General features: G+C 38.0%; 1 long non-coding RNA gene across 1 annotated transcript; it reads right to left on the minus strand.

Annotated features, from left to right (window-relative positions):
• Positions 1-292: 292 nt before the first annotated feature.
• Positions 293-2,072, minus strand: LOC128551942 (uncharacterized). The gene is made up of 3 exons (XR_008368925.1): positions 1,958-2,072; positions 1,438-1,539; positions 293-1,000 (listed from the first exon to the last, which is right to left on the minus strand). It is a non-coding gene; the product is annotated as an uncharacterized LOC128551942 (long non-coding RNA).
• Between the last annotated feature and the right edge of the window lie 8,623 nt (positions 2,073-10,695).

The raw sequence follows: 10,695 nt of genomic DNA on the forward strand, positions 1-10,695 counted from the left end.
TCAATGTTGAAAAAGGATCTTTTAATGCTGAAATGTTGACGGGGTCAATTCTCAACGTTGAAAAAGGACCCTTTGATCAAAATTTGATGTTGAAATGTTGACGGGGTCAATTCTCAACGTTGGAAAGGATCTATGGGGTCAATTTTCAACGTGGTCAGTATTTAATGTTACACTGGCGCGTAATAAACCGAATCGAGTTCATTTTTCAACAACTGTTGATTTCTCAGACTTCCAATCAAAAATTCATTGCTTTCCTGTGTAGAAAATACTGGTAACATTATTACAAAGGTACCATTAGCATTATACACAAACGATCAAGTTTTCTTATTTCAAAGCGTTTGCTGACTTGATCAATTGTGATCAAATATGCTTACTAAAAGGAGACCTCATTCAGTTGCCATGTGATGTTGGTGAGATTTGCTCTATACGCCTTTCAAGTTGCCAATCTATTTTTCTTTGGTATAATATACAAGTTTGGAGTCATGCTGTGAAATATTTAAAGAGCGTGAAAAGTTTTTGACTTGAATGTTCAAAGAATATTAAGTTCTAGATAATTTTTTTACTAAGATCCTTTATGAATACAGGCCCAGATCTAGTTTAACAATATCAATAATTCAAATCACTACAGTATGTTTTTATTTTATGCCTTCTTTTGGTTCATAAATATCATTCAGAGATCAGGCTATATGATTATCTGTATCGAGCAGTGAACTTGTTCACTTTCTACAGTATATAATCATGGGCCTATATCACCAATACTGGTATTAAACAAAAGCTCATGACGTCAACAAGACCGCTTCAAAGTTCTTTGAGTTATGTAGTTTGAGCAAATTGTCATAGCTCAATTTTGAAAACTGACATACTTTCACACACACTAAAACCCTTGTGAAAACCTAAATCACACGCAAGTCCACATTAAAGACATTACAGTATATCTCCAAATCCTCTGGCTGACCGTCAAATCCTCCCTGCCTGCAGCAGACGCACCCGTCACACCTTTCTGTAATAATATTGAATGTTTTGTTTTAATATAATTCATTACTATTAAGTACTTGTGTAAAACATTGTCAATGATAGAATGATTCTGGAGCAAAGACACATTATTTGTTTAAATTGTTTCTGAAACTTAAATTTATGTTTTAAGCAAAATTTAAGGATGAAGATTTGGTTCTTTAATTTTATATCAGTTCAACCATCCTGAATCCTGCAGTAAAACCTGAATCAAATTATGCTTACCTTTTTAGTGCAACACCAAAAACAAAGAAGTAAAGCTGAAGATTATCAAGAGCTCATGTTACACTTATCTTTAGATAATTTAACTGTAACCTAAGTCAGTTTGACCTTCAAGCAAGTGCTGTTTTTAATGTTGTAAATTTTCTGACTTATCCAAAAAGCATCAACACTGAACAATAGAAAAGCAATAGAATCTAAGCCTACCTTAAATTTAAATCCACCTTTTTTGAATGGAGCATGTTTTAAAAACAGCATCCTCAGCTTCTTTTTTTTTTGTTATTGTCTTATGAGTTTTCATAAGAGCATCTGAAAAAAAATCATTACAGTGGTGTAAAAGTTGTAATCAAATTGCCGTTATCACAAAAGAGGCATCCACATTAGGCGCCATGCTCACATGTTAATTTAAATTTTATATTATATAATGAAACAACAAATGAAATTTAAAACTATCTAAAATAGCTATTTAAATGGATTCCGGATTGATTATGATGTTTTAGATAAAACAACAAATGAGACTGCAAAATGGTTTGAGAACACGAGGCCCAGCTGAGCTTTTTCTTTTCTGAATTGTCCTCAAAAAATACCTGTCAGTGATGATGATTTATGTTATCAATATTCTAAACATGTTGTTTTTTTTAATTACCAAGCTACCTACATGTATCCTCTTTCTCTGGACATGTTAAAAACAAATTTACTCCACACTGTAACAGTATACAGAACTTACTCAATATTGACCTGCAGCCAGCATTGGCCTGCAGATAGCCAGGTCTTCCAGTTTCTTTTCTCCTCTCATTCCTTTCAGGGAATACAATGACCAAACCTTATTCGATCCCGTAAAACATCTTTGCTACCGAATGTGCAATAATATTGGGACTGTAAAAAGGAAACAGAACAACAGTTAAACTATAATTGTAAATATGTAGGTCCAATCAGTTCTACAGCAATCGTATTAACAAAAGTAGATCGCATTATAAGAACAAGACAGTACTCATTGAATAAACTTTTTATGCCATTAATGGTATCAAATGATTCAATTTCAGTCATTAAATCTTTAAAATTTAAATAACTAGAGCTATCACTGAAGGTGATGAATACCTCCATATCGTATGGCATCTAAATTGCTTATTTTCTGAAGACACTGACTTTAAAAAGTATCTCAAGTCAAGGTGAAGGTCAAAGTAACATGTAAATGCACGTGTTCCTTGCGCTCATGATGGTGATGTGCATGTAAAATTATTTGAAAATTTAGAGAGCAGTTTAGGAGACATAACTGTACGTTAAGAATTTAACTTGAGAATTTACATCATGCAAAGCTTGGTATCTACATACATTAAATTTATACCATCTCTCATGTCTCACTTGAGATGAGGATCGTACCAATTAAGGTATTCGCCATCTCTCCGTGTGAACAGGCCTGAAGACTGACAAAGAAACATGAGATAGCTTTCAGATTTGAATTGGTTTTACTATGTATGACATACTTAAATATTTACATCATGCAAGTCTTGGTATCTACATGCATTTGTACCACCTCTCCTAATCTATCCTACTTGGCACGAGGATCGTAACATTTAAGGTATTCGCCACCTCTTCATGTAAACAGGCCTGAGGATTGACAAAGAAACACGAGATTTGAACTGGTTTTTAGCTCATCTGATTTTTTGAAAAAAAATGATGAGTTATTGTCATCACTTGAGCGGTTGTCGGCGTCGGCGTCGGCGTCTGCGTCGGCGTTGCCTGGTTAAGTTTTATGTTTAGGTCAGCTTTTCTCCTAAACTATCAAAGCTATTGCTTTGAAACTTGGAATACTTGTTCACCATCATAAGCTGACCCTGTATAGCAAGAAACATAACTCCATCTTGCTTTTTGCAAGATTTATGGCCCCTTTTGTACTTAGAAAATATCAGATTTCTTGGTTAAGTTTTATGTTTAGGTCAACTTTTCTCCTAAACTATCAAAGCTTTTGCTTTGAAACTTGGAATACTTGTTCACCATCATAAGCAGACCCTGTACACCAAGAAACATAACTCCATCTTGCTTTTTGCAAGAATTATTGCCCCTTTTGGACTTAGAAATCAGTTTTCTTGGTTAAGTTTTATGTTTAGGTCAGCTTTTATCCTAAACTATCAAAGCTATTCCTTTAAAACTTGCAACACTTGTTCACCATCATAAGCTGACCCTGTACAGCAAGAAACATAACTCCATCCTGCTTTTTGCAAGATTTATGGCCCCTTTTGGACTTAGAAAATATCAGATTTCTTGGTTAAGTTTTATGTTTAGGTCAACTTTTTCTCTTAAACTATCAAAGCTATTCCTTTAAAACTTGCAACACTTGTTCACCATCATAAGCTGACCCTGTACAGCAAGAAACATAACTCCATCCTCCTTTTTGCAAGATTTATGGCCCCTTTTGGACTTAGAAAATATCAGATTTCTTGGTTAAGTTTTATGTTTAGGTCAACTTTTTCTCTTAAACTATCAAAGCTATTGCTTTAAAACTTGCAACTCTTGTTCACCATCATAAGCTGACCCTGTACAGCAAGCAACATAACTCCATCCTGCTTTTTGCAATAATTATTGCCCCTTTTGGACTTAGAAAAATCATTTTCTTGGTTGTATATTATGTTTAAGTCAACTTTTCTCATAAACTATCAAAGCTATTGCTTTAAAACTTGCAACAGTTTTTCACCACCATAAGTGGACACTGTACATCAAGAAACATAACTCTATCCTGCTTTTTGCAAGAGTGATGGCCCTTTTTAGACTTAGAAAATCATGGGTAGGACAATATTTCTATTATACAAAAAAAATCAGATGAGCGTCAGCACCCGCAAGGCGGTGCTCTTGTTACTACATATTATGACAAACTTAGGTATTTACATCCTGCAAGTCTTGGTATCTACATGCATTTGTACCACCTCTCCTGTCCTACTTGGCATGAGGATCGAACCATTTAAGGTATTTGCCACCTCTCCATGTAAACAGGCCTGAGGATTGACAAAGAAACATGAGATAGCTTTCAGATTTGAATTGAATTGTTTTTTTTTAACCTATACTGTGTTGGTGTGCCGTAAAACCCAAATAAATTAATTAGTTTTACTATATTGTATGAAGTACTTTGAGTATTTACATCATGCAAGTCTTGGTATCTACATGCATTTGTACCACCTCTTCTTAGTTCTACTTTGCACAAGGATCATACCATTTAAGGTACATTGTATTCGCCACCTCTCCATGTAAACAGGCCCGAGGATTGACAAAAGAAACATGTAATAGCTTTCAGGCTTGAATTAGTTTACTATCACATACTAAGTAGTGACTAATCTTGGTATCTACATGCATTTGTACCACCTCTCCTGTCCTACTTGGCATGGGGATCGGACCAATTAAGGTATTCGCCACCTCTCCATGTAAACAGGCCTGAGGATTGACAAAGAAACACCAGATATCTTCCAGATTTGAATTGGTTCTACTATATAGCTTTCAGACTTGAATTAGTTTACTATGACATACTAAGTAGTGACATGCAAATCTTGGTATCTACATGCATTTGTACCACCTCTCCTGTCCTACTTGGCATGAGGATCGGACCAATTAAGGTATTCGCCACCTCTCCATGTAAACAGGCCTGAGGATTGACAAAGAAACACGAGATATCTTCCAGATTTGAATTGGTTTTACTGTAGCTTTCAGACTTGGAATTAGTTTACAATGACATACTAAGTAGTGACATGCAAATCTTGGTATCTACATGCATTTGTACCACCTCTCCTGTCCTACTTGGCATGAGGATCGGACCAATTAAGGTATTCGCCACCTCTCCATGTAAACAGGCCTGAGGATTGACAAAGAAACACCAGATATCTTCCAGATTTGAATTGGTTTTACTGTAGCTTTCAGACATGAATTAGTTTACAATAACATACTAAGTAGTGACATGCAAATCTTGGTATCTACATGCATTTGTACCACCTCTCCTGTCCTACTTGGCATGAGGATCGGACCAATTTAGGTATTCGCCACCTCTCCATGTAAACAGGCTTGAGGATTGACAAAGAAACATGAGCTATCTTCCAGATTTGACATGTAAACAGGTCTGAGGATTGTGCCATTGTAGTTTAATATGTTTGATGCACCTAGAATTGACATGCAAGTTTCGGCATTTACATGCATTTGTATGACCTCTCCTGTCCCACTTGGCATGAGGATCATACCATTTAAGTTATTTGCCACCTCTCCATGTAAGAAGGCCTGAAGATTTACAAAGAAACCTGACTTAGCTTTCACACTAGAATGAGTTTATAATATGACCTTAGTACTGACATGCAAGTCTTCGTATCTACATGCACGATTAAAAGTAAATCTGTAGTATGTATTCACACAAAGTTTTGTTTGCAGACGAGTATCGACATCTATATTTTTTCAGTAAATAACAGGTATCATTACTTATTCATTAGGAAATCTATTACCGGATGGTTAGAAAATCCTTGAGGATTTGCTGGCCGTCTGGTAAAGGGATCTCAGATCGGCTAAATCTCAGACTAGCCATTCGGTAACCCGGACGGCTAGACACATCCTTGTGTTAATTTTATTAATTCAATCAGGTTTTCTGAAAATTTATTTTCATAAGTACGCAGCTTATCTGAAGCTCTGATTTAATACTTATATAGTTAAAAATATAAATATAATCTGAAAAGTAGATCCCTTGGAAGCACCGAGAACAAAACAATTTTAACAAACAGTGCCAGGCCGAGGTACAACAGATGCTATCTTCATCCTACGCCAGCTACAGGAGAAGTACATAGCTGCAAACAAGGCACGATATAAATCGCGTTTGTCGACTTGGAGAAGGCCTTCGATCGTGTGCCAAGGAAAGTCCTCTGGTGGGCACTGAGGAGTCTAGGTGTTGAGGAATGGGCTGTTCGTGTCATTCAAGGTATGTACTCTGACGTAAGAAGCCGTGTACGAGTCAACGGGCAGTACAGCGAGGAGTTCGGAGTTGAAGTTGGAGTTCATCAGGGATCTGTCCTCAGTCCCCTACTTTTCATCCTCGTACTGGAGGCTCTGTCACGCGAGTTCCGCACAGGTGTGCCTTGGGAGCTCCTGTATGCAGACGACCTAGCTGTGATCGCCGATTCGCTGGAGGAATGTGTCACTAAGCTGAAGGCGTGGAAGAATGGTATGGAAGACAAGGGTCTGAGAGTGAACATGAAGAAGACCAAGTTTATGATCTCTGGCTCTGGTCTGGATCTTCTGCGAGACGCCGGTGCTTTTCCTTGCGCGGTCTGTCGGAGTGGTGTTGGGGTAAACTCCATCGAATGTTCCAAGTGCAGACATTGGGTTCACAAGAAGTGCAGTGGCATCATTGGAAGACTGAGCGCCAATCCATCATACGTATGTCCTAGATGCTGTGGCCAGGCAAGGCCAATTGATGGTAGACCAGTCACTCAAGTAGATGTGGATGGTACTCTGCTTGACGTGGAAGCCGGTTTTTGCTATCTTGGCGACATGCTGTGTGCTGGTGGAGGCTGTGAACTTGCCATCATTTCCAGATGTTGTACTGCCTGGGGAAAGTTCAAGAAACTCCTGCCAATTCTGACTTCCAAGCATGTATCCCTCAAGACTCGTGGAAAAGTGTTCAATGCCTGTGTCCGTTCTGCCATACTGCATGGTAGTGAAACGTGGGCGCCTTCTGCTCCAGATTTACAGCGGCTCCGTCGAAACGACAGGTCAATGATCCGATGGATCTGTGGCATCAAACCCAATGACGACGTACCCATAGCAGCACTGTACGCAAAGCTGGGGTTACAGGAGGTGACAGAGGCTATTCGTACCAGACGCCTGAGGTGGTATGGCCATGTCATTCGTGCATCCTCATGCATCAACTCAATCTTGAGTATGTCCATACCAAACTCCAAAGGACGTCGGAGACCTAAAAAGACCTGGTTGGAATGTGTCAAGCGGGACTTGAAGGCTTACAACCTTGACAGCTTTGACCCACATGACAGAGAAGCATGGAGACTGGGTGTTAAACAATCTAGCCACCTGTTGCCTACCCTAGTTACTGGGACACCCGCAGCAGTCGACAAATAAACACAGGATATGATGATGATGATGAGTGAAGATTGCAGACTCAGTTTGATTGAGTCTGTTCATGAGCAGTTATGGATAATGCAACACTGCCCACGCCCCCTATCACCGGCTTAAGCAGTATTCAATCTTCAAATCTAAATGAGTTGAAATCAATGATCCCGAAGGACCAGAAAATATATCAACACTGAGATGAAGTAGGGGCGACTTTTATGGCCGCCACACAGCACTGAACATCCGCTGTTGTGCTGTAAATATAATCTGAAAAATAGATCCGGTGAAAGCACTGAAAGACTTCGAAACAGAAATTAAATAGTTGCGGACGCACTGGTCGAGAGGGCTAAGACGCTTTCCTACGGAGGCGAAGGCCCCTGGTTCGAATCCTGGCTACTCCCACTGCGGTGTGTCCTTGGGCAAGGCACTTTATCACGATTGCCTCAGTCGACCCAGCTGTAAATGGGTACCAGCAAATTGCAGGGGGTGAGGTATAATTGGTTTTAACTGTTCTTAATATAGGGTCGCAGAAAAGCTCTAGAGAGCTTATGTTAATTGTTTCACCAAGCGATGGTAAATAAAACTTACCTTTACCAGTGCTGAATATTATATGGAAAGTTTCTTGTTTAACAGAAGTGGGTGGGGTATGGCAGCAATTTGCATTCGTTTTTTTTTCTTTACAGAAACTAGACTTTAGGGTTTTTACTGAATAAATTTCATGTTGCTGTTAACGAACGCATATGTAGGCTATTTGATCTGCAACAAAATCTTGACTTGGCCCAAAATTATATTGGGATAACTTTGCGCCAAAATGAATTCAAGAATAATCTAGTGTATAGAAGTATTAATTTATATGTACTTACCTCAGTCTTACGTAAAACACCAGATATATCGATAGTTAATTGAAAGGAGATTTTATTCAGTTGTTCTAATGTGTAACAGTATCACCGAGAGACACCAAAAATACAAACGGACTTTGTAAACATTCGGCGCGCATGCAGATATTCAGGTGTCAGTACATCCGAATCAACGTTTCTTTTTAAGAAGGAGATACTCAAAGTAAATTTACGAAAAAATATTTATGTTCAATGATGTTACAGTATATTCGACAACTAAAATTGAAATAAACGAAATTATAATGGCAAAATATAGATTCGAACCTATCGCTACGAAGTCAGCTTTACATAATGAAATACTACAACAACAACAACAACAAAATATTGACACTAAAATAGATCTCAAGAAACAAGCTTATTTTTCAGAAGTTTTTGAAGTTCAGGTCATCAGTATTTCTGATGTACCCTCATAAATACATAATTTGCTTAAGCGTAGGTCCCAGGTATGATCGGGCGGGGGTAGGGTGGGGGGCAGGGGGCATATTATCCTTCTAAAAATTGGTCAAAACTGCAGGGTCAAACTTAGAATGCATAAGAATGTTGTTTTTTTTTGTGTGATTTTCTGTCAATATTATATTTACAGAATGTCCATAAAAAAGAGAAAATTCTAGACCTGCATACAGCATATATGCTGTACAAATTACCTATATAACTGGCAATGTTTTGCGGCAGAAGGGGAGTGGTGGTGTTGGAGATAAGGTGTCGGCTGCTTACCACGGAGACATGGGTTTGAACCCTAATAATGGGTCATGGCAGTTAACGTCCTCATTAAACGCCATTCCAAGGTTTTCCCAGATTCGGACTCGAAGCTTTATTCTTCACAATCGAGCGAAAAAAATTAGTATATAAGAGAGTAGCAAAGCAGTTCTCGTATGAGGCAGTTGACAGCTGCTGAGCAGGCGACCTCGGTAGCTCCGCAAGTAGGCAGGCTTTTCTAGGCAACTGTCGGTTTTGAATATACTATCATAAAGTTCTACTCTTTCACTGAAAATTGGCAACATTGTAAAAACGTTAATATAACGTTACCTTAACAACGTTGTGATTCAAACTTTAGTAAAACGTTGTGACAACGTTACTTTACAACGTTGTGACAACGTTACAGCACTGTTACGTACACAACGTTGTAGCTCAACGTTTGCACAACGTTGTACTAACGTTGTAGATTTTACAAGATTCAGATAAAAACTCAGTGTGTCTTTTTATAGGGTCTTTTCAGTACATTCACACATTGCTTGCATAGGACTTTCTCCTATACATTTCAAATCACTATTTTGAATAGTACTCAACGTTGTTACAACGTTGTCACAACGTTGTAAAATAACACAACTAACATACAACTAAAACACAACGTTGTCTTAACGTTGTGTGTTTGCTGGGAAGTGCTTTTGCTTTCTGTTCCTGATTGCCAAAAACAGACAGAATGTCCAATTTGTTTGTTCTTACAGCTCAATTTTAGTGTTTTTATGCCCCCAGCATCTACTGATGCGGAAGGCATATAGTGATTGCCCTGTCCGTTCGTCTGTCCGTCCATCCTTACGAGGTTAACCAAATGGGACCGTTTCGTCTAGCATCAATACCCCTTACTAGAATGACTTGATACTAATGCAGATGTAACCTGTGACCATTCCTCATCTTCAGACATCACCTGACCTCAGTTTGACCTTGACCTCATTTTGGACTTAGGTTGCTTTATATGGGCCATCTCTTGGTTAACCAAATGGGACCGTTTCGTCTAGCATCAATACCCCTTACAAGAATGAATTGATACTACTACAGATGTAAACTGTGACCATTCCTCATCTTCAAACATCACCTGACCTCAGTTTGACCTTGACCTCGTTTTGGACTTAGGTGCAAAATCTGTCGACAAGGATGCCACTCGGGGCATCAAGCGTTTATTGAACACAGCTCCTTGTTGTGTTTTTTACCAGTGTAACTGATCTATTCCTAGTTTGACAAGAGAACTAAAGGTTTAGAAAATGTTGCACAACAAAGACTTAAAAGTATTTATGAAGAAATGATATTCTCATCTTATTTTATAATATTTCTTAAACTTGCATTTGGTTGAAGAATTTAATTTTGGATTAATTTCATGATTCTCTATTTCTTGAAATAAAATAGATGGAGGAAAATACATGTAGGCATAACCATACATTTTCACTTTGTCATTATAATCTGTATACATTTGTTTTGAATTCTTCTGATGTTTTTTTTTTCAAGTTTTACAACATTTTGCTAAATCCTATCCATATTTCAATGTAAGAATGCTTCTACACCATGTAGGAAGAGGTATGGGTTCAAGTCCCAGTGGAGAGTATTTTACTACTGAGTATAAAAATATTGCAGACTGGACAAAAACATACCTGCTCTGCAAAAACGTTACTTAAAAGGAAATGTAAAAATTATAGTGTTATACCCCCTCCCCCCTAATATACGAAAGTCAAAAGCTATACATAGTTTTAATATGTTTGTAATGTTATAT

Source organism: Mercenaria mercenaria, unplaced genomic scaffold (assembly GCF_021730395.1).
Source record: "Mercenaria mercenaria strain notata unplaced genomic scaffold, MADL_Memer_1 contig_1851, whole genome shotgun sequence".
Taxonomy (NCBI): domain Eukaryota; kingdom Metazoa; phylum Mollusca; class Bivalvia; order Venerida; family Veneridae; genus Mercenaria; species Mercenaria mercenaria.